This window comes from Kryptolebias marmoratus, linkage group LG24 (genome assembly GCF_001649575.2).
Source record: "Kryptolebias marmoratus isolate JLee-2015 linkage group LG24, ASM164957v2, whole genome shotgun sequence".
Classification (NCBI taxonomy): domain Eukaryota; kingdom Metazoa; phylum Chordata; class Actinopteri; order Cyprinodontiformes; family Rivulidae; genus Kryptolebias; species Kryptolebias marmoratus.
In genome coordinates, this window is record NC_051453.1 from 13525331 (window position 1) to 13550500 (window position 25170).

At 41.1% G+C, this 25170-nt stretch overlaps 1 protein-coding gene across 1 annotated transcript in view; it reads right to left on the reverse strand.

Annotated features, from left to right (window-relative positions):
* The window catches only part of sema6bb (sema domain, transmembrane domain (TM), and cytoplasmic domain, (semaphorin) 6Bb), a 143287-nt gene extending 122929 nt beyond the window's left edge, over positions 1-20358 (reverse strand). Inside the window, exon 1 of the mRNA XM_017407329.3 lies at positions 19518-20358. The gene's annotated coding sequence lies outside the window, so the exon portion shown is untranslated. The remainder of the gene's footprint in view (positions 1-19517) is intronic.
* Positions 20359-25170: the final 4812 nt, after the last annotated feature.

Here is a 25170-nt window from a genome sequence, read left to right on the forward strand (position 1 = left end):
CCTTCTTTTCTATAGGGCCAATTTGCAAAGAACCTACAACAAAGCCCCGTCTAATGAAGGGAAATGTAACATCGACAGACACATAGCACAGTCACACCAGCAGGAGCTGAACATCTCACCATGAAATGAGAACAAAAAAAAAGAGAGGAGGGATAATGAAACAGAGGAGCGTTGTGTGTCTGTGTGATGGTTATCTTTGTGTGTGTGTGTAATTAGAAAATAAAGGAAAATTGAACAGTCAATTTATGTGTCAAAAGTTTTTTGGGGGGGGGTTTCCGCACTGAACAAACTTAAATTGTGACTCTTCCTTTTTTGAAAAATAATTTTATTTAAACATTATGAATATTAGATTAAATATCTGTCTGCAATTCCAATGATAAACTAAAAATTCTCACATGAACCAGTAGCAAAAACACATTGTTTAACTGAGGAACAAAGAAGCAGCTTTAAAAACATTAGTTTTAGAGGAGGAAAAAAAGGTGCCAGCACATAAAATAAAACAGGAATAGCATAGGCTAAGCCATTTGAAGGAGTCACTGTGACAGCAATGGATGTGGTTTCATAATTGGAGAGGACAGTTCAAAATCGGACAGCGAAGCTGAAATGTCAGGCCACAGGGAATAGGCAATATATATACAGGGCCAAACTGAAGGCAAACTGTATACAATGAAGGAAGAAAGGGTCAGGGGACGTCTGCACAGTCTGCATGTTGGGCTCTGGAGTCAGCAGAGACCGAGAATCACAGAGGACAGGCCGTTATCCGACTCCCAAAACCGCAGGACACCGTTCAGAAAACACTCAGCCAACATCAGCTGGGAAAAGGAGAACAAAACAGACGGTGGAGCAGAGAAATGACAGCAGGTGGACATCTTTTGGCATGTAATTATCTGCGGGCAAAAAGTTGAAGACAAGAGGCGTTTGAGAAAACTACTACGAAACAAATGATAATAATTACAAACAGAAACGCGTTGGAAAGACTGAAGTCGTACTTATTTCCGAGGTGAAAATTAGACCAGAGCGCTGACAGTGAGAACAAATGAGGAGGTGGGGAAAACAGTTGGAGTTTGTTTAGGGACGGTGTCAGTGTTAATCATTTCCACCACTGGTTTACAAGAGCCCAGCATGTTTCGTCTACCAGCGCTCGTGTTCAATTTACTTTCCCCGCACATGTGCACAACAAGTGGGTTTCTGTGAGGATGTGGTGCAAACACAAGGTCGCGGGGTGGGGTTATAAATGTGTTTTATGGCTAAAAAATCCCCGTCAGCAGAAAACAAATTTTGTGTAAACAACTAAAGGCGCAAAATAAATACATTTATTCATGGTTAAAAGGAGTTTAAGTCTACTAAAAAAAAAATCAATTAATACTAAAAGTTGTGCTTCTCAACATTCCTGGCTTAGCAGATGAGATTGGGAGAAGAGCAAACAGCCGGAAACTACCTGCAAGACTTTTTTGCTCTCCTGTGAGGAGAGAGGAAGATGTTCCCCTCATTTCTGTTTATCAGCTCAGAGAATCAGTTTTAGTCGTTTTGGTTAATTAACTAAGTGGTGTCTCTAGGCCACGCTTGTGCACTGCTCGGTGCCAAGCTCCATCAAGCCACCCAAGTGTCTCAGACTCTCCGACTTCAGGCAGACTGCCTCTGGACCCAGGATGATAATTGCAAAAGCAACAGGGGGGTGGGTGGGAAGGTGATGGAGGGGGAAAGTGAACATGCACATGCTGAAACAATTACAGGAGAGAACATTACTTTCCCCTTAGCTCTTGTTTTCTCCATCCTTCACACCCACTCGATTTGTTTCTTTTTTATTTTTCAGCGTAATATTCTAATTTTATAGAGGTTTTTATGGATTGTCTGCCTTTATCTTTTCCTTCTAGTCTCTGCTGTAATCTTGTAGCTTTCTATTCTAAGCTTCAGTTTATCCTGAGCCCTGCCTTTGGAGAATAACGCGAAACCTATTCCAAACTCCAGCAATCTTTCTCATTTACTCTATTTTATTCTTGTCTCCACTGCTACGAATTGTTGCCTTCGCTCTGCTGGGCCTTGGTGAGAGGCAGCCAGAATTTTTCTCTGACTAAACTTCGATTGGCCCACTTCAAGCTCTTTCTCTGGGGTCATTTATTTCTTTTCCTTTCCTGGCATGAACCATGTTGCATTCTTCCAGAGACTCTTATGCTGCAATGGAAATCATTTTGGAAGTGACTCAGGCTACTTCTCCTCTCCCCCCTCCACCCCCCTACCCAGCTCACACCCGCAGAGAGAACAAGAATGAATACTGGCCGCAGACAAGAGGAGACAAAAGCACTCACACACTCAAAAACACGATCTGTACACACACACAGAGTCAAACATGTGTCATGTCTTTCTAAAAGCACAACTTTTCACAGCTTGATTCAAAGGTTCGTGTAGAGAGGCATGCGGCTCCTCTGGCTCAACTAGTCATCTCCCAGCTGAACTCACACAATGCTGCTGAATTCCTTCATCACCACCTGCTCCAATTTATTTATGTTGACTTGCAGTTTAGCAACCCAGCTGCTTGGAAAATATCTTGTCATTTTTAAGCTTTTGAAAACCAAATTACTTAAAATAGCCACTTTCATCTGGAGCCACAATAGCTCAGAGCACTCTGCTGAAAACCAGGATGGATAGATTGATTTTTTTTTTTTTCTCGTGAGGTCCTATATTAGGGTTTGAAATATCCCACACCTTTTTTTTTCAACCTTTTAATTCTTGTGAAACTCAGGGAAAACAAGAGCTGGTTGAAGTATTGAAATAAGATACCTTCCTGTGGTTCTGGCTGGTGTAGCTGATTTAATACTCATGTCTTCCACACAGACCGTCACACATCACAGCAAACAACAATGGCAGCGTTTAGGCAGTTTCTCCCTGAGGAATGCAAATATGATTTTATTGACATGGATGCTGGGAGAGCATCGATCTTGATCGGTCAATCAAAGTGCACTTATGTATGGACCAATTGCATCCCCTTACATCACTCAAGAGAACCTGTTGAAGTAAGAAAGTGCCTAATCAGCAGGAGCTAAAGAAGACCAGCTTCATGTAGATATAAAGACTGTGAACAGCTATAGTTATGCCGGTGAGAAAACAACAACAAAAAGTACCTCAAAACGGTTTTAGGTACTGTGATTTGCTCCTCTGCCATCCAAAAGCACCTAATCTGAAAAACAAGTTGAACCATGATTTCCAATATTTCTGTCAAAAAAACATTGTGAACCATGCAAACACTGACTTCCATTGCACATCCTACGGTAGTTTAGGGGAACTGTCACACAACCGGTTTCATTAGCTCCTAAACTGTGCAGTAACGCCACACAGATGACAATCTTGTTACGGCCCTCTTGCTCCCCTTTACTTGTTCACACTAAACAAATACAGGTGATGTAATGGTGTCCCGGTGTGTGTGCTTTCAAACAGCATGGAAGAATTGTGGAATCAGACATGAGACAATAGCGCCAGTGTCTACAGTGACGAGTTTTGCAGTCCTCCCACATACATCACACTAACACACCTTACAAACCAACCTGCAGGGTGCAATGAAGGTGCAATGGTCCCACATTGAACAGGTTGTGTAAACAAGACTAATAAATCAAAACTACAGAGTTTCTCTGCTCTAATATGAAGAACACTGAAAACTTGATTTGAAACAGAGTAAAATGTGTTTTCATTTTTGTGGCCTACTTCACATTTTAGAGTTTGAGTGAAAACCTTAATGCCAGTTTGTCAAAACAACTTAACAACATTTACCCAGTGTAGATGCTTAACATCCAGTGGATCCACTTCTTCCAGCACAAGATTGTTTTTTCTTGTGTTTAGTTTAAGATTAGCTGCACAGTCCGTATAAACAGACCAAGAATCCAGATTTAAATGGACTGCACATGAGAGGTCGGGGGCCCTGCGGTGGTCAAGCCTGATCTGATAATATCTAGGTCTACTTCACAAAAGGCCTCAGTCATTTAAAGTAGAAACTCTATTATTGGCCAGTTAAAGTGCCAGACTGAATTTCACACGCTGACACACACCATTAAACTAGTGGGAGGGGGCACACTGGCCCATTCGCTCAGTTGTCCTGGTTTAACAGATTTTTGAAACCTTACGGTCTGCCTACTTTTAGAGAACTCCTTCTGGAAATGATTAAATCTGATATACTCTTATTATGTGTAAATGGGAATTTAATGCCGGTTCTTGATTTACTGTAGCATTCTGGGTGAGGGGGTGGTCAGGCCCCAAGTAATTATTGGTTTGGTCTTCTGAGGTTAGCTCCCAAACGCCAATTTTTATTAGAATAACAAACTTTTTATGTTTGTTCTAGCTGTAATGAGACACATAATAACTGTAGCTGGTTCAGTGTGATCACTCTGCGCCTGTATTTGTCTTTCTGCTGACATCTGAAGAATAACATCTAATTATTGTCCTGTACATTACTTCCTCCTTTGTATTGTTTTGTTTTTTTTATTTCAGAGATACTACTTAATGCACTACAGAGGATGAAAGCATTGTTTTCGTACACAAATACTCTGATTTTACATTCATAATAGGATCTATTTAATCATTTTCATTCAGTTTGAACAGTAAATACAAGAAACGAACATCACTAACACAGATAGACCAACTGATCAGTTGATCAATCAATGAGGCCAATTATTGTCACTATTTTTAAAATAGGCATCAGTCAGGCTTCAGCAGACTAAGCCAATTACTAGGCAGGCACATCTGTGAGCAGCACAGCGTTGTTGTGACCCTATATAGACTGAGTGTCAGGGCGCCTTTCATGCCGGGGGGGGGGCTGTTTTTGGCACAACACCAGCAAAAGGAAGTTCTGAAGGAATAATGCCTTTTCTACTAGAATGATTATGATTTTACTACATTCTTTTGCATGTGTGTGTCTGAATATGTCAATATGAGTGTATGAATGTGATTATAAATCTAAAGTGTCTTTGTTTTTTATTATTAATTTTACCAATAGTCTTTTTGGTTGCACATTTAGTTTTATGTATTTTGTAAATTGTAATTTCATCATTAATTAAAAGCACTTTGGGTTGCTATTCGGGAAATGCCCTCTACAAATAAGGTTTGATTTGATTTGAGGCTTTAATTTAAAAACAAAAATCTTTAAAGGTGCCCAAACTTTAGGCAATTTCTTTAATAAATGTCGTTTTGGTTTTGTAATTTTCAAAATCTAGGAATGTCCATGAATAATACACTGTTATAGTTACGAGCCAAAAACAAATCAAATCACGAAAATGGTTTTATATTTTATTTATCAGTGGTCTTGATTTCTAAAAACTTGCATCTGTCATGAAAAATACTGATGGAAGTTTATGCACAGACAAGTTGCTACTGATCAGCAGCTATTCTGTGCAATAAAATCAAGAGCTAGATGGTTATTTCTAAACCATACAACTTTGAAACATTTTATGAATGTATTTTTAATATACTGCCTGAAATAAACACTGTTACATAACGTAACACCCTGAAAATGGTAATTACAAATGTGATCAAAGTCCTGAAATAAAGTTTATGTCAGCAAATATGCCTTTAATAAGCTCTGTAAAAAACACTGCACAGAAAAAAAATAACCCACCAGACAAGCTTTTCCACGCTCAAACCGAAAATAAAAACAACCTTAAATAAGATGTAAATCCCTTTTTGATGGGGGATGAGTAGTGAGAGGGCTCTACTCAGACGCCAAAATGATCTAAGGCGCAAATGACTCAACACAAGTGGGCATTTTGATTTTTCACACTTGTGCGCCGTGCGGCAAACATTCTGGCTGACTGGCTCCTGACTGTGGCCCGCTCTTTCCAAGCGTATAATCAGTCACATTAATGAGAGTGGTAATGTGATGCACAGGAATTAGTCCAGGTCCTCCTCAGGGTTGAGTCTCAGGAGGTTTTGGAAGAGAAGCAAGTTGCCTTGGTCGTAGCCTTGAAAATTAGCCCCGAGCTTTAGCGCTCAGGCAACTGAGAAGCCTGGCAACGGAACAAAACCGTCCTAATGTATACGCACTCTAAATAACATTTTCCCACTGAAAGTGCTCTGACAAAATCAATGCGGTACTCCTGTTAATCATGCTGATGCAAGCTTGTTGTGGGGAGTGAAAAGAGCTCTGGGACTCACGTACAAGCAGGCACACACTTAGCTGGCACTTATAGCTGAAAGACAACTAGTTCACTCAAACACACACTCATACACACACTCCTAATTCTTTAAGGTGGGTGGTGTGTTTATGAACAAAAAAAAAAAGAAAAAGAAATCAGGCTATTTCTATAACTAGCCTCCCATGAGTGTCTGTGTCCCCTGGCACTCAGATGAAAGAGAACTAAAATACTGGCATGACTCAGAGGAAATGTTCTGCTTTAAGATTTATTACTACACACACCAACACACACACTTTTACTAGGTTTACTGAATAGGAGCTCATCTAAGAACAGATGAGTAGCTGCTGGTTGAGATGTTTTTTGTTCATCTGTTATTGAGCACAGTTTTTTTTTCTTATTCTTGTTAATTCTTCATTCCTTCTCCTTATATTTCTTCAGGCTCTTTATCAGATTCTGCACAGTAATGATTCATACCAAAAAATAAAAAATACCCACAAGAAGCTGAGATCCATTCCTCTATCTGCAGCTTCAGGTGACTTGCATCATTTCTCAGCTACTGTTTCTGGCCTGGCTTCCTGCCTGATGGAGCAGGTGATCAGCTACTTCCACACCAATCTCTAGCTCAATATCTGTAAAATTCAATGAGGTGTTGCCACTTTTGTGTTAGGTGTGGCAGCCATCTTGAATTGGGTTAAATCCAAAAGTTAGTCAACTGTAGTTGTGTAGCCAGTATTTACTTTCAGAGAGTTTCATTGAAATCTGTTCAGTGGTTCATGAGATATTTTGCTATCAGACATACAGAGTTTATTCTAATAGTGAATGTTAAAGTTTTAAACAGAGATCTCACATGATAAGTTGGTGCTCAGATAATAAGTTTGGGATAACTCTAAGTTACTACATTACCAAATTTTACCTCAATATCTAGATAGCAGGCTGCCTCCAGCTGATGCAGCCTGTCAGTCAGTTGTGCTGTCTGTTTGGAAATTTAGCAAGTAAATAACATAAAAACACAACTGTGGCTTGGCTGCCAGGGAATGCAGTACTTTTCAGAATTCAAATCTCTGGGAGAACCGCTCATCTCTTGTTTTAAAGCAACGCTTTGTAGAAACAAACATTTTCAACAAGCGATCAGAGTTACCGTGTCTGTCTGTGAAATAAACCACCTACCGAGGCTCGGGAGGCAGACAACCCGACTAATTACCTAGACGCCGTCAACCTGCCAGACTCCCAAGATCATTCCACAAAGAGAAAGTCGGCAGAGGAGTACCGATTATTACCTCCGCCAAGGAGGTTATGTTTTTGGTAGCGTCTGTTCGTCTGTCTGTCGAGGGTGATGCCAATTGATTTCAAGGTCATGGGGTCAAAGGTCAAGGTCAAATGTGATTCTTTTGTTAAAACCTTGTCTATGCTCCAGCAGGTGACCCCTTTGTTACCTCCTCCAAAAAGGTTATGTTTTTATTTGTGTCTGTTTTTCTGTCTGTTAGCAAGATAACACGAAACAAACTAATGAACAGATTTGGATGAAATTTTCAGGAAATGTTGAGGATGTCACAAAAAACAACAACAACTGATTTAATTGTGATGGTGATCTAGATCATGATACAGATTGCACTCTTTTTTATTGACTCTGTGGTTTTGGCGGAGGTTTGCACTCTGAGTGCTTCTAGCATCACTCATGTTTCCATTGGGGAAGATGAATAATGATACTTGGTAGTAGTAATATCTGGGTTTTATTCAAATCAATTAGATCAAGTTATGAATTAAACCTTTTTGTAAATACCATCAAACTGTGGTAGGTTGTGTTTTTCCTCATGGTGATTATATTATCAGAAATTATCGGCCATGGTCTAGTACCCCAGAGAGAGAAATTCACTGTCAGAAAAGAAACCTCCTTCACAAACACACTCTGCAAATGCAAACGCAAACACACGCAACACACACACTCCGCTAATTTTCTCTATCTGTTCTGTTTCGCACTTTTACATTTGTAATCCTTGCTCACTCGTAATTTTGCTTCTGTGTGCTATAGCCCCCAGAGAGAGAAACTAATTTCAGGAGTGAAAGGGGATTATCAGATCCAAACGAAATCTCTCCACCTCCAGTCAGAGATACTGATGTAGACTTTTCATGGGAACAAAAAAAGTCTCTCAAAGCCTGGATGGGAGCTCTCAAGGAAGAATCAAGCTAACCACCACACTTGCAATTTCTCCTTATCAGCCCGGGAAAAGCAGCTTGACAATGGCAAGAAAATGCTGAGCTTACGGCTCAGAAGCCACATGCAGAAGTGACAACAGATAACATAATCAGTTTCTACTCATCACGTTTGCTGAGTGTTGTGTCGATTTGAATAGAAGGAGAAGAAACCAGTAGTTGTGTGTGGAGGAGCAAACATTCTTTGGCGTTAAAGCAGTCATTACGTTAATGCCAGCTCTGTCTTTTGCACCAGGGAGTGATTCAGAAATGTCACACAAATAATTCCTCCTCCCATCTCTGCTTGTCTCATTGTATTCTTGCTGGGGACACTTTCATTTTATCACTTACCCTCAAATACAAGCGAGGACACATACACAAACTGACACACTAAGCCCTGCTAAACCAGCCAAGGAAACCATAGAGACGGGTACAAAAACACAAAGGAAAGGAGCGGAAGGAAGATGAAAAGTGTCTATGTTTGGAGCCAGCTGGTTAAAGCTGACAGCAAATTAACAGTTGGATTAAGATTTGAAAAGCATCAAAAATAAATCAACAGAATGAATCCAATTAGGAGACAACAATAAAATACAGTTCTGAGCTATTGTTATTTATGACTAAAAATACTAGAACATTTTTTCCACTCATTTACTACCTCGACGCGATTTATCTTCCATTTATGATTCATAGCGCTGCACCTGTCGAACTCTGATCTAATGTGTGATCAAAGGCGATAGCAGAAGGAGCTGAAGAAACAGACAATAATTGGCCCAGGTGTCTTTAGAGCCTTATCTCATGAAAGGGGATAGAAATCTGAACTAAGGAGCAAACAGTGGAGCCCCAGAGCTTTCCCTGCATTAAATGTGTGAGCCTGGAGCTGTCCCTTCTATTACAAACTAAGCCCAGCCGAGCTTCAAAGCTACTTTATAGAGGCTGTTAATGGTGCTGATGACAGCAGAGAGGATATCTGTGCCAGGTGAGAAAGAACGAGCCAAAAAGAAAAAGATGGTGGGTGAAAATTATTTTATATTTTTGTTTGTTTGTTTTTTAATGCCAGTGAGAGAGGTGCAATGCGGTCCGGTAGGGACAGTTTCTCACTCAGGGGAAACTGTCATCTTTAACATTTGGCAGAGCAGGTATATTTAGTGTTTCTGTAAGAAAGCATTCAATGAAAGACACTCAGTATATACAGTATATATAAACTGAGGATCAAATTGTAAAAAAAAAAGCGATTTCTTGTTGGATGCATGCTGGGAAAGCAGGAGGCAGACCTGAAAAGTTATCCATTGGCTGCACGTTTCACATTGTTTTAAACTATTCTAGCTTGTGTTTTCTCGCTGTTACAGCAACGACATGGCTTTTGTAGCTATTCTTCAGAATGCAAGTGGAAAAACACAGTCACTGCTTGTCTTTCAATGTTTCATAGGAGACATCTCAAGGCCGCAGATGCCTGGTTTGGACATTTTTTATCTTGTTTATTCCTTCAGTTTAGACTCGGGGATCGAGTTTCCCAGTAGTTGCTGCTGCTGCAGCTGCACAGAGAGCCAGGGGAGAGCGTGGCTGCGTTTGAAATGAAACAGACAGAACAAGCAAGGCTATTTATAAGAAGCAAGCAGGATAATTGTTGAAAAGGTTAGAGCAGCCAGAGCTGGTAACAAGTGAGTCGCGTGTTGATGCACTCAACAAGATGCTGAGGCAACACGGCGATGATGTGGCCAGGAAACGCCACTGTCGAGAAAAGCAGCGAAGATGAGAAGTTCTGTCAAGACAAATGAGCTAAATATGCAGGATACCTACCAGATTTTGGCCTCAAAATCCCAGCAAACATCATAAGCCCTCAATGTACAGTAAGTTCTCAGATCATAGATTAAATAAAACAAAATGAAAGAAAGAAAATAAACTAACAGAGCAGCCAGAAACAAATGTTTCCTATCATGCAGCAGCAGAAAAACCATGTACCATAACATCAAACTTGTTAGCATCACATGAAACAGGGTTTAAACTCATTTTGTTTTGTTTTGTTTGGGATTTTTTTTACATAGCTTTAGGTTTATCTTTCTATACACAATGTTTCCCACACTGGCAGACCCATACTCAGATACAACATGAATACAGCCAAGTCTTGTACAAATGACACAACATACAGTTTCAGAACATTGTGTCTGCCTTAATAGACATGTTTAAAATGGTAACCGTTTTCCTGTTTGTTTATTTTGTACATGTTTTCTGCAGTCTAACTAATTCTGTATGTTTTGTGATATTTTAGTCATTAATATATCAAAACATTCAGCTCATTCATGTGATGTATGCTATGACTTTTGATTTTTGTAACTTTTCAAAATATTTAACTTTATTTACGAATATATTTTCTCCATAGAAATAAACTGAGAGCTTTTCAAATGTTTCAAAAACGTCATTCTCTTTGAATCAGCTTCAGCGAACTTGTACTAATTTGGTTTTCCTTTGCTACTTTTAGCTTCTAGCTAGCCTTTTGCTACTTTGAGATAGCTTTTTGCTACATTTAGCTTTTTGTTACACAACTGTTACTTTTAGCAGTTTTTTACTACTTTTAGATTCCAACTAGCCTTTAGATACTTTTAGCTAGACTTTTGCTAGTTTGAGTTTTTTGCAATCATTTAGCTGCTTTTAGCATTTAGCTAGTGTTCTGCTTTTTTTAGATTTTAGTTAGTGTGCTTTTGGCTTTAACAACTTTGTTTCAGCTTCCTCAGCACATCTAAGAAAACTCATTCAGCACTCAGCATTCACGCTGCATTTTTTGCCAAAAATGCTATGATTCTAGTTTTAATAAACACTGTGCAAAAATCATTAGCCATTTATTTAAATTCTGTTTACAAGGAGCCAGATGTTCTTGTACTTTTTTGAACTGGTCCCTTGGGTTTGGGTGCAATTTTGTGCTTGAATGATTCACTGGTTAGTGTAAAATTTCTTTGAAGACAAAAAAAAAAAAAAAAAAAAAAAAAAAAAAAACCTCTCTGAATGTGGTCAGGAACAAACTCTACAGTAAATATATGGGGGGATGGAACTAGACAAAGACAAATGCCTAAATAAAAATTTGAAAGAAGCAAAAATCTAGAGAAATAAAGGATGTCTTGATACTTTTCCACAGCATTGTAAATATAAATTCCATCAGAGCGAGTTGAAGTTAATGTTTCGTTCACTCTTTTGTTCCTTCTTTACTCAAACAATCTTTCCCCCCTCATGAGTTTTCTTGCCCCTCAGTGTTTCTTGTGGCTCGCTCAGCAACCGGAGAAGCCAGTCGAGCTGAGAGACTTATAGAGGCGATGCATCATTTGATGACATGGGCTGATAGATGCCTGACAGACTGCCAAACCCCAAGACGCGCTACATGAGTCAAGAACAAACACTCCTCCGTCGTGTAGATATGCTTTTGCACATGTATCCATCATCGCCGTGTGGGAGGTGTGTGTTTGTGACTATGAGCCGGTCTGAGGGGGAGAAGTGTCTATCTCAGTGGCGCCTTGCAGGACGGCTGAGGAGACCAAGCTCGGGCTCCGGAGCTTGGTGACGAGGTAGGAGGACATGAGAAGATTCTGCCTGATTCGAATGTTCAAAGGAAAGCAAATGAGTGCAAACTAAAGGATACACATAAAAACACACCCCCTTCTTGGTTTTTTGCATTCTCCTTTCCACAGAAACAAATTTGCAAATGAACAAACAAATGGAAGTAGATGGTAAAGCAGCCAGCCCTGAGCTCTGAATGTCACAGTCAGTCATCGCAGCCTCCCTCTAAGTGATGCAGACAGAGACCCATTCTGATTACGCCACCAGTCAAGCCAAGAGGTGAAAAACATTTACATGCAAATACGAATGACCCACTAGCTCCGGTATTCCAAAGGCACAGCAATGACAGAAAACCCAGCACAGAGCTCTTGCCAATCAGCAGCTATATTGTAACACACAAGCTGTAGAAATAGGGGTGATGTGTGTTGGATATCAATTATTTCTTTGCATTTGTGGTTTATTGGTTTGTATCTGCTTCTATTATTGCTCCTCAGAGAGATAAAATTTATGGTAATGAATTCAGACAGGGACATTATCAACTGCATTAACAGATTTGCAGCAAAGAAGCTTAAATTCCTTTCTATCCTTCCCACCAAAACTGCAGCGTACAAACTCATAGGACCCACTTATCTCTGACCAAACACCAAGTAATCAACCCACTTTCAATTTGGGCTATTAGAGTCCATAACTCATAACAAACATGACTCTCTGTCATACCGAAGCGGTTAATATCAGAGGACAGATTGCTGATGGACTGTCCGGGTCTCCAGGGGTTCTGGACGGCAGGAGACTCTGGCTGTCACACATGGCTGAGATACTTGGATTAGAAACCAGCCTGCTGTCACCGGACCTGTTGTCTCCAGATGGGTCCCGGCTCTGGCCGTGTGATTCCCGCCGTCGGAGAGCACACTCTGTCTTCCTCGTCCTCCTCCACTTCTTATTTCATCACTTCTCCTATAGTGCATAAAAAGTATGTCAAATCCGACCTTCCCTTCATGCTTTCAGCACTTCTTAACCAAGTCCAAATCACCATCCTTTTGTTCTTTAACCTTGACATTCAGCTTTTAACTCCACGTGAGGCTTTCATCTGAAATCACACTCATTGGCTCTGTTTCTTGGCTAAAATCCCTACTGTGTGTGGTGCTCACGGGGGGATGGTGGTAGGGGGAAGGTTTTGAGTGTGTGTGTGTGTGCTCACATGCCCGATGCTTGGGAGATGAGCAGACGCACTGCACAGCAAGGCCTCTTTGATGCGGCACGGCAGAGACCCACTGCAAGGCTGTACATTAATTGGTGCTTCTGAACCATTAATTTAGGTGAGTACGTTCAAGGAGCCACTTTCCCTCCACTTTCCAACAGCAACAGAGGCTGAACAAGCATGCTCTCAAGATCCATCCTCTTTTTTTCCACCTCTTCTCTCCTAACTAAACTTGTGGCCTTCTTTCTGCTAAGTGCCCTTTTGTTTCTTCCCTACAGCTCAGCTTAATCCATAAACTATCAACACATCACAGCTCAGCTCTGCTCTGTTGTCTCTTAACTTCACCATCACTAAACAAAGGAGGAGGAGGCAGGTCACGGTTTCTGAACCATACCTCCACTTCACCAGTTACACTGAGTCAGTGCCCAACAGCCCTTAATTTTCTGGCAGTTTTTTTTTACTATTATTATTTCACCATGAGTGATTCTCTCAAGCCTCTGGACCCAGTGAGCTGTTAATTATCTTAAATAACAAAATAAGTGACATCTCAGCAGGAAAAATGGGCAGGCATTACATTTTTTTTAAGTATCAGCAGCAACAGCAAGAGCTACCAGTAAACAATTCTGTCAGCCGCAGAAAATGACAATGAGAACATTCTAATTATACTTTTGCAGCTTCTCTGCAACCATAAAACCACAGGACAGAGAGCCGCTTTGGCTGGAAGTTCCCCCATGAAATGAATCAGCTGTAAAACTGCAGCGGGATGGCTGTAGTCTGCCCCACAGGGCACGATCTTTACACACTCATGCTGTGCTGATGCGGGAAATGATTCAAGATGTGTGTGACCAGCATCCTCTCTGTTATGTCTCCCAGCAAAACGTAGTTAAACCTGCCCCATTATTAGTTATGAGCTTAGTGATTATGGCAACCTATAGGCAGGGGAAAAAACAAAGGAGGTGGACGAAGTGGGTTGCTCGAGCAGAAACAAATGTTGCTATTTTTATAAAATCAGAAAAAAACTGTGTCATTTCAGTGGCATTGATTGTGATGCTATAGGGTTTAATGCTGGATTATTACTTTGCACTGTTTGTGTGCACATATGCAAGACTGGAAATAAGAAAATATGAATCTCAATATGCCAACTTATTGTGGTTGGTATATAGGACCGGAGCACCTCATTAGTGTCTTCTTTTGTTAAAAAAAACGAGGCTCGGTTGACTCTGAGACTATACAAAAGTGTGAGAGCGATCCCCAGTGTGTGTGTGTGTGTGTGTGTGTGTGTGTGTGTGTGTGTGTGTGAGAGAGAGACTGAGAGAAAGGAACGGGAGGGGAGGTATGTGAGCTCAGTTTAATGACAAGCAAACTGGCCGTGAAAAACATTCAGCTCACACACACAAATTGTTTATTTGTGTCCAGGAAGTAAAAACTGGTGCCCGTCTCCATCATGTCTGCCCGTCTTTTCATCCCGTCCTGTGTCATTCGTGGTACGCTGCCAGCAGTTCATACACATGGAAATGTCTCTTTCCCAAGTGCCACAGAGAATGTACCTTATTCACATATAGGAAAGACTTTTACATACATACACACACACACACACACACAGAAAAACACAGTCTGCCTGTGGTACAATAGGCCTACATGAGATGCCAGTTTAACCAGCGAGAGTCATCTTTATTCAACAGCCACTTGGCCTTTGGTGATAGCAGCTGCATTCTTTGTTCCTGTCATACTGCACTTCCTCGGGCTCGCACAACACGATGCCGCTCCAACTCCTCCAAGAGAATATGTCACAGTTAAAGTGCATAAACAAACAAACAAACAAAAAAAACAACTAAAATCATAGCCCTCACCAGCTCCGTGGAAAGACTAGCCCATGGCCTCTGATGAGTGCAACGGCATAAGAGAAACTTTTCAAAAGAAAAATGAAAGAGCGCTTATTACTGACTACGTCCCACTTCCCTCTTTGAACTCTCATCTACTCTGGTTGCTCGGCTTTGCAGTGGATGTATAAGAGCCATGACAAGATGAGTGAAAGAAAGACGGGGGAAAACATGTGATTAAAAGATAAAAGGAAAAGAGCAGCTGATGAGGGAGTAGCGGTGTGTGATTAAACGGCTGAGGAGGTCCCATTGGGTTGTAGCTTTATTGCATTTTAATAGAGGACTCTGTGATCCTTGACCCTTTTTGAGGCAGAGGTACCATATACGAAGATCAAACCTAGCCTTGACAAACCTGCCCTGCGAGGCATCGGGGCATTAGGAATGATGAGTGTTATATGTGTATGTGGGGGCTGCAGGGTCTCAATCAAATGTGTTTATTCTCCTTCTATAGCAACTCAAGCAGTAGCCTCAGGCAAACAACAAAATCCAAAGCCATATGCATCGTTGTGTGTGTTTGTGCACAGGGGATTTTAGAATACGAACGGTGCAATATAATGTAAGTCTTCAATTCATACATTTCAAAGAGCTGTCCTGTTCTCCTCCTTTTTCCTTCCCTCAGCTTCCCCCTCCTCAGTGCTGCTGGCTTGCCCTTCAATCATCAGTCCCTCCTTTTCACCTTCTCTTTCTCCCAGCTCCACATGCTAAGTGGGAACAATGTTACGGTCAATTTGTCCCATTCAGGGTCCCGGTGGGCAGTGTCCCTGCCCTGACAGCCTGCAGACAGAGACCACACTGCCTGAGAGGCCTTGACATCGAGGTCCAGGGGAGGCCTGGGGAAGAGGAGGGGAAAGAGGAGAAGGGAGAAACTGGAGGAGGAGGAGGAGACATAATGAGGGAAGCTGTGGAATGGGGACAGAATGTGTGAAGGGAAACAAGCTTGGGGGAATGCTGGAAATAAAGGAATGGCAAAAAAGAAAAAAAAAAAAAAAAAAAAAAAACGAAAACGAGGCCGGGGTGCCAGGTTTAACATGGGCCCCAAGACTCTGTTTAATGGTGTTTCGTACCCGTCTATCAATTCTATGTTTGACAAAGTAGAGCGTGACAGCTTTGCTGGCACAAAGAACATTTTTTATGAGAATTATGGAAACTCAACCGACACAGAGAAAACAACAACTGGCTTGTGTAGTCCTGAAACAACTCAACAGCATATCAACCCTGGGCGATAACACTCAAGACTAAATGATGGCCCACTAATGGAAGTAAACAAAAAAAGATTAAATAACTGAGAAAAACAACAAACACTGAGTTTGAAATATGAATTTAGCGAGGGAGTACTGGGCTCCAATTACCCCAATAAACCTGCAATCAAAAACCATCACCTTCCTTTACAAAATAATAACTCACTAAATTGTGTTTACAAGTCATTATGGTGTCATTAGTTACTTCACTGCTTCTAATCAGAGTGCTGATCATGTGTCTTGAATATGATATCATAATAATGTTAGAACATTTTAGAGACTCGTATTTTAAGTGACACTACTGTTTCAGTCTCTTGGCAAAATGTAATTTTTGTCCCCAAATGGTGCAAAATAACAGTGACGGCAGCCAAATGCCCAAATCAAACATCAAACCTTTAACAGCCACAGGTACACTTTGCTGTTTTAACTGAGAAATATTAATATTATACACTTTTATGAATGAGAACTGTACTAGAAAACTGAAAAAGAAAAGTAACACTGACAAGCTGATGTCCTTTAAAGTATAGATAAAGGACAGCTGAAATAGCTTTAACAAAGTTTTGTTTTGAACTGAAAAAAAAACTCTATTTGAAATGTTTTGACCAATAATATCTGGAATTTTATTATGTGAACTGGAAAAAAAAATTAATAAAACATTATAGAATTTGATTAGACAAGACTCGAGGTCCTATTGAACTTTCCTGTAAATGAAGCTTCACCTCACTAACCTTCGATGCAACTTTTCTGGGAGCTGCTCCAAGCTCCACAGGTGAAGTACCCCCCTTGCCAGCAGGGTTTTGTGGGGAGGTGACGAGGGATTAAGTCACTCTGTAGAGGCACCTGTTATTTCAGCACATAGGGTGCAACACTTGCTCCAAAGCAAGGGGCCCCAAGCGGCTGTTCGCGTCAGGGACAAGGCCCAAACAGGACATCCATTCAACCAAAGCTGGCAGGGTTGAATCACACTTGTATAGAGCACAGACAGACTGACTCACACATGTGCACACATATGAAGTCTGTACAACAGAGGCAAACAGACACAATCCGACAGACACTGTCCCGTGTGAACTTTCATCCACACACAAAGTATTCTTCAAACTAATTGCCAATTCTGACTCCACGGTAGAGACAGCGCGGATCTGTCGGAGGTCTGTGTGGAAGGAGTGATGTCGCAGATCCCTTTAAACTAGCTAACTTTATCATAAATCACTGGGCACTGATAGCCAAGGATTAGCCAAGCTCCAGCGAGCAGTTTGTTAAGCTGCAAGGAGGAGAAGCTGGGGACAGACAAGGGGGAAAAAAAAAAGACCCCGCCAAAAACTGACATCAGCACTGGGACCTTGGAACAGTACAACCCTGGTTTCCTGGGCTTGCATTTAGCCTTGTTATCCGAGTTCTCCACTTACACAAAATCCCACTCCTATCAGGCCTTAACTAAGAATTATTGGTTTTGCTTCTGCTGGGAGATTTTAAACTAATTGGTTTTAGTGTCCAGAACATCAGCTCGACAATCAAGAGTACTGTTTTTCCTCATGTTAGCCTTGCATCATTTCAGCCCCAACTGAGTCATTTCTCTTGGACAGAGTAATGCTTCCTACAGTCTGGTTATTTATATATGTACCAACAAAACATTTATCCTCTCTCCCACGCCTGGAGAGGGAAACCTTTAAGGAGGCTTATTACTTTTTCTGCAATATCCTCAAAACAAAAGTCGCTAATATAGAAATACATCTGAAAGTGGTTGCTGTTAGAATCATCCATCAGCATCTCCCATGTGTGCAACCTTGACATTCAACCTGTCTAAGCAGCATTAAAGATGCTTCTCATCGAAAAGCACTCAAAGCATTTTGTCATCGGCTTCTAAACAAATCACAATATGAGATGATCAGAGATCTCATCATGCAGATGTTTCCCTTTGTTACCTATTGATTCGCTTCTTTTTATAGCACTTGTCATGCACTTTGGTGGTATGACGGATGTCAGCCTGCGTGACAGAAGTATGCCTCTCCTGTGCAAGGAAACAGCAAAGATAAAACGACAAGTTTCTGATCATCTCTCCTTTCATCTGCCAACGTGTTTTATAACTTCACCACCACCTTGTGTTGGCTCTCTGTTGCAGTAAAATTAAAGGTTTGAAACTGAGCTTGATCTGAGCAGCAGGGAATCAGGATCCTGTGTGTAACCTGCAGCAGCAGCAGCAGCCCTGAACCCATGGCTGTCAGAGCAGGGACACCCCCCAGAGGAAGAAGAATTAAAGGAGCCTCTTGTCCTCCAAGGTTGATTGATGCCGTTAGGAGTGACAGGAAGGTTAGTGAAGGTGCTGGTATTTTCTTGGCTGCAGTCTACCGTCACTCTGGACAAACAGCTCCGTCTCACTTTCTCTCTCCTCTCACACAAACCCGAGGACTCATTTTCAGAATACCCCCTTAAAAGCTCTTGGGGTGGGTGGGGGGGGGGGATCTTTAGTTAGCTCTCTGTCTCTCTTTCCAGTCCACAAACCTCAGTGCTGGACAAAAAAGGCAGCTATAGCTGAAAGGCAATTTGAATTTGAAACAGGGGGCCAAAACAAAATGTGCAACTCCCAAATGGGAAAACTTGAGTTTGTGGAGCCAGCTACTGGGAGTTTGCAGACCTAGTTGTCTACTGTAAATACAGAAGGCTCTGCAGAGGAAGAAGAGTAGGGAGGGAGACATGGAGGAGCTTTAATGCAGGAGGACTGACCATAAGAATCCATCTGGTGGAAGAGCTGAACTGATAACACAAACTACAATCTCATCAGACAAAAGAAAAAAAAAACACATTAGGACGGATTTCTTGGCAAATATGGGATGAATCTGAATCTCCAACTGCAATATAAACTATTAAAATGTTTAAAACAAGTATATTGTCAAAGCTGAAAGCCCAAATTGCTACTGAGAGCCCAAACCTGTAACATCCAACTATTTGGGAGAAAAGATAACAAAAGAACCACATCTTAGAATACAGAACTATCAGCAATTTCATTAACAAGATGCTGATTGATTATTGTCAGTACCAAAACTAACAACACAGGGATATGGTCTGTTCAGGGTCCGGACAGCTTGAAATCTGTTTTTGCTTGTGGCTGCAAGCTACGCAGTTTAAAAAATCTGATTCAGATCCAGAGCGCATGTGCCACGGATTCGAAATCCCAGATTGATTTGGGGGGTCAGTTGGTTTCAATCACTTCCAATCACCAGAATGCCTCCGTCTGATTAATTATCAGTTTATCCAAAGCATCAAGGCGCGACAGAGTCGCAGCGGCGGCGCGCACCACCAGCACCACCCAGCGCAGCAGCAGCCCTCCAACACCCGGACCACTCGGATCACTTACCTCGGATGATCTGGAGGAAAGGCGCCCGCCGAGGAGAACAATAGTCGGACTCAACTGCGTGTCCCACTGGACGCGACAAATCCCAGAGCGCTCAGAAGAGGAGCGGCTCCCAGGTCCTGCGCTGCGGGGCTTCTTTGGAAACTAGTACTCCTTTGTGTCGCACCTGTCTCTTTGGCAAAACACTGATCCCGCACGGCGGCCTGACATCCATAAGACAACTGTCTCAGGGGTTGAGTGTCCGGACCCCCTGCTGATAGTCTCAACATACACACTCACACATGCGCGCGCGGCACCACCTGTCCCCCCCGGTGCAAAACAGCCCACAAAGAGCTCCTATGTGGCGCAACGACACATGGCATTCCCCGTTAGTCTCTGCAGCAACACTCCCCCAGAGCACAGGGAGCCCTCAAAGTGATCTGGAGACGCAGGACGCGGCGGATGATGAGAAGAGGGGCGCAATGATGGCAACCCATCCAAGTCGCTGCCCGTCCAGCTGTTTCATCAAATCTTTTTTTTTTCTGCCCACAGCAATCTATTTCCCCTCTGCGCACCTCTGCTGCTCTGTCATTGCTGCGTCTTTCCCACCTCGGCTCTGAGTGTTACGAAGAGCTGCCCCGGTCCTCCTCCCGTGCGCCCGCGGCTTCCACGCAGATCCAGCGCGCTGCAGAGTCCCATTCATCGGCTTATTGAAACAGCGGTCCCGTTCTGCTGGGGGAGCCTCGGCGAAAGAAGTGGGAGGACCACAGCGTTTGTCTTCTAGCGGTAGTCTGAGCTACAGCATCTACAGCCCTGCTGTCATCCACGAGAGACTCCTGGAGCCTGCTCGTGCCAAAACCTGAAGCAGATTAGCGCAGCGGCTGGAACGGAACTGATTAATGGCTAATTGGGTTTAATGAGACACAGAACGTGAACCAATATGAAAGTTTAATCAACATTTTGTTGATTGTTTATGATGTTGATTGTCTTTGATTTGATTCAGTGCTTTTCTCAATTTTATTTCAAGGACTTTACAGATATTAATGATCAGTTGGCACCTTTTCTTTTCTGAAATTCGCTTAAATTCATGTTGGTTCAAAGCAGGCTGTTGATGATGGCGCTCAAATTGTGTTGTGAAAACATGTGGCATTTGTTAAGAAGACTCAATAAGGAGTCAGAAATTGGAACCAAAACAGACATATACAACTCAATTCTGAAAAGGTTGGGCACACTGTGTGAAGTGTAAATGAAAACAGAATGCATTCATTTGCAAATTTCATAAAGAAATATTTTACTTACAGTGAAACATTAAACATAGCTAATGTAGAAACTAAGACATTGTACCATTTTTATGAGAAAAAAAAAGGAATATTGAATTGGATGACAGCAGTGCATCTAAAAACAGGGGCAACAGAAGTCTGCCAAGTGGTACAAATAAGAAATAGATAGAGGAGAATGTTGCAGCTAATTAGGTTAATTGGTAACAGGCCAGTAAAAGAGGACTGGGTATAAAAAGATCACTTTAGAGGGACTGAATTTCAAAAGGTAGAGTTCACCAGTCTGTTAAACTTGTGTCTAAAACTAGTGGAAAAATTTTAGAATAATGTTCCTCAACACACAATTGGGAAGACTTTGAATGTCCTATTGTCTGCAGTTCAGAATACCATCAAAAGATTTCCAGAATCTGGAGGAATCTCTGAGCTCAAAGGACAAGGCTGAAAGTCTGTACTGGATGCTGTGATCTTCAGGTCCTCAGGGGCCACTGCATTAAAAAAACAGGTCTGATTCTGTTCTGGACATCACCTCATGGGCTCAGGAACACTTCCACAAAGAAATGTGGAAGTGGCTCAGGAGGTAAGGGTTTGTCCTGTAACTGGTGGGTTGCTGGTTTGAGCCCCTGCTCTGTTCGTCTCAGTTGTTGTGTCCTTGGGCAAGATGCTTTGCCTGCATTGCCTGCATTGTGGTGGTCAAAGGGCTCGGTGGCGCCGGTGTAATGGCAACCTCACTACTGTCAGCCTGCTCCAGGGCAGCTGTGGCTACTATAGCTTACCGCCATCAATGAGTGCATAAATGCGGGGAAGCGCATTAGAGTCCTTGGACTTGAGGCGCTATGCAAGTGCAGGGCATTTACCAAATGCAGGTTAAAGCTCTATCATGCAAAGAAGAAGCCATGTATGAACAACATTCAGAAATGCCACCATCTTCTCTGGGCCAAAACTCATTTAAAACGGACTAAAGCAAAGTGGAAAACTGTTCTTTAGTCAGACAACTCAAAAGCTGAATTTTCTTTTAGAACCCATTAATGCCACATCCTCCATACTAAAAAGAGATTTATTTATTAAACTTTATTTGCCCAGGCAAGTCCCATTCAGCCTGGACCATTCAAGGGACCATTCAGCCTGTTTTCAGCTCACAGGTCAATAGCATACCTCTCTGATGGTGTGGGAGTGCATTAGTGTCAATTGCCCAGGCAGCTTACGCATCTGGAAAGGCACAAACAATGCATTAAATATATCTAGGTTTTAAAACAACATGTACTCCCATTCAGACACTGTTTTTTTTTTTCAGGGAAAGCCTTGCACATTTCATCTAGAAGATTGATAAATTTGGTAAACTTACACTTTTATTCCTCATAAATTAAAAAAAAAAATTGTATAATATCTGAGTTCAGCGGACATGCTGTTTGAGTCACATGTGCTAAAGGAGTTAAAAGCCCACTGGACGTTTCCATGAATCTGCTAGAAGCCAAAGCCACTTTTAAGCTTTGATTCATGAATAGTTAATATGTGAAATAATGACTTCTACAGGCTTAAGGCTCACTCTCTTCACCATCTTAACAAATCTACTCCTTTACAGCCTGACAGCCTTCTTACAAGCTGCTGATCTGCTCTGAAACATCAAAATAAACCCAGCTCCAAGGAAAACTGAAATAAAATCACAGAATAAAAATTAACCTCAGAGCATACACGGAATATTGAAAAATGTCAGAAACATAAAAACTTGGAATGGCTCAATGGTTAAAAGATCTGAGTAATATCTTAACTCTACTTGCAATTTTTCTTTATATGTGCAATAGAAAAAGTTTTATATTTCTTTTCTAGTTTTCTGTATTTGTACTTGCTTTTTAGAAAAGAGCTCCTTTTTGTATATTTTTATATACTTTATATTCAAAATAGTATTTAATGCATTTATAGTTATATTGAAGTTTGAATTCATGTTTTCTAATTTTGTATGTTCATATACAGCAGTTCATATTTATTGCTTATTTCTTCTTCTGTTTTACTTTTTATTGGGCAGTTTGTCCCTTTACTGCTGCACCAATGCTAATTTTCCAAATAAGAGACAAATACAAGTTTATTTTATTCTGTGGTTATCTGTCAAACAGCTGTTCATGTTGTTTATGCAAGTAAGAAGCAGAAATGCATGTTAATTTTTTTCTCTTGACATATATAGTGCTATCTTTAAACATATTCACTTTTAATCCACTAGTGTTATGTAGAGCTGGTAATACGGCCTGTTCTTGACTGACATTCATGTTTCTGTAGGACATGGCTCTGCTGGTTGTTTACCAGTTTGTGTTTTTGCTTATCATCATTTACACAGCACAGACTGTGTGTTCCTGAGCACTGTAATACTCATTAACATTATTCATTCTGCTTATCGTCCCCAGCTGCCTGTAACTTTGCAGCTTCTGCAATTACAACTTAAAACCAAAATATATATATATATTGCCAGAAGAAACCTGCTGACAACATGAGGGCACCTCTCTGACAGCAGCATCGTTATTCAGGCAGACGTGTAGGCTTGGTGACAGCAAAATAAAGATGGGTTTTTCTCTCCCACTTTGACTCTGTTTCATGTGTGGATAAAATTCAAACCACTAATTCTGTCTGCTCGGTAGATCCTCAACAGAGCTAAAGACTAAAGATGAGGAAACGCATTTGTGAAAGACTGTGGAAAACGCCTTTTTTTTCAGCAGATTTTAGATAAAATATCTAAAGTGTCCTTGTGTTCACTCCTAAGGCTGCGTGTGGACGTGTCCATGTCTGCGTTTAGATCATGTGAACTCACAGCGTTTTGATTTGTTCCCCCCTAATGATGTACAGCACCGTAATTTCCCTCAAATCAAAAGCTGGTGGTCCTTAAAATAGCTGAAATACTAAAGTGGTGATCCTGCAAGGTTTTCAGTGAACAAGAACCTGGTAAAAATAAGTCATCTTTATTGGTCTAGAGCTTTCCAACACTAATCAGCACCTGGTCTCTAAATAAGTTTTGGCAAACACAAGGCGGCGGGAACAATGGGTGCGGGGGGTGTTGCAGCACCCCCTGATGGATGATAGAAGACATGCGTGCCCAACTGCATAGTTAAATAAATAAAAACTCTGCTTCATTGTGGCTACAAAGGTTTATATTTCAATATCATTTGTTTAAACTATACAGCATATTTTAATGTACAGATTTGGATAAAACAGCGTGAGTTGTGCATTTCCCTGCATAAACTTGGTATTATGATATTTTTATGTCTTCATATAAATGGTCTCACTAAAATTCACAGATGCACACAGCACCCCTGAACTGAAACAACTTTGTGCAAACACCAACTGAACACAGATGTTTTGTTTGTTTATTTTTTTATATCAGAAAGGGAATATTTTACATCTTCCTGCAGGTTTTACCTCAAGTTTGTTTTTCATGCTTTCAAGCTACTTGCTTATATATCTCAACCTAACGTCCCACTGAATTCAAATTCATTTTTGAACTGGTTACGTGTCACAGATGCAGAGACTAACATGGGTAAAACAGAACAAGCTTTATTTTAAGGTTTGATCAAGTTTATGCACAAGCTATTTTTTGGGCATCAAATAAAACACATTTTTCTTGTTCATTTATAAGTTATCTCACTTGCAGGTGACTGGGCTCTTTAGATTCTGCTTTTATTGTTAATAAACAGAAGCATGTAACTCTCTGCCATTTATTGGCAACTTTGTGTAGAATATTCCAGTAAAAATAAGATATAGACTTACACATCTGACAAGACTGTAACAAGCCTTTCTATCAAACCATATGACCAGTATGTGTTGTTGTATTTTCTCCATAGACATACTGCCTTCGGCCTTGTAAATTCAGCGTGAAATGACTAATAAATGCAACTTTATTTTTATAATTTACGACTGTGTCGTGCGAGTGGCTCCAGTTTTTTACTTTCTCTTTGTCTGCTTTGAGCTCCACTCAGGCTTCTGCTCACTTTTTTCTTGCCAAGCAGGGTTAGAGGGGCCAACTTGGACTGCAGAGTTTCCAAACAAAAATGGCTTTTGGGAGCAAAAAAAAAAAAAAAATCTGTTTTAATTTCACTACATGAACTTGTAGGGTACAGTAACAAGTCAATGTGCACATTTTTTTACTTTAAACATGTATGATCGGTAGCAAAGAAAGACGCTACTACTTCAAAAAGCCGCCCCAGTGAGGAAACCCTGCACGTTGTTTTGTTCTGTTTCAGTAAAGCATTGCTCTTGATCACACCAGGCAACTTTTTTGAAACTATATCTGTTCTTCTGGAGTAAGCAGAGACCGGAAACACGGCTTAAAGGGCAGCTGCACGGTGGCAAATAACACTTGAAAATGTGAACTGTGTCAAAATTAATATCTGTCACATCTGCAGCTAAAAAAAGGTAGTTAA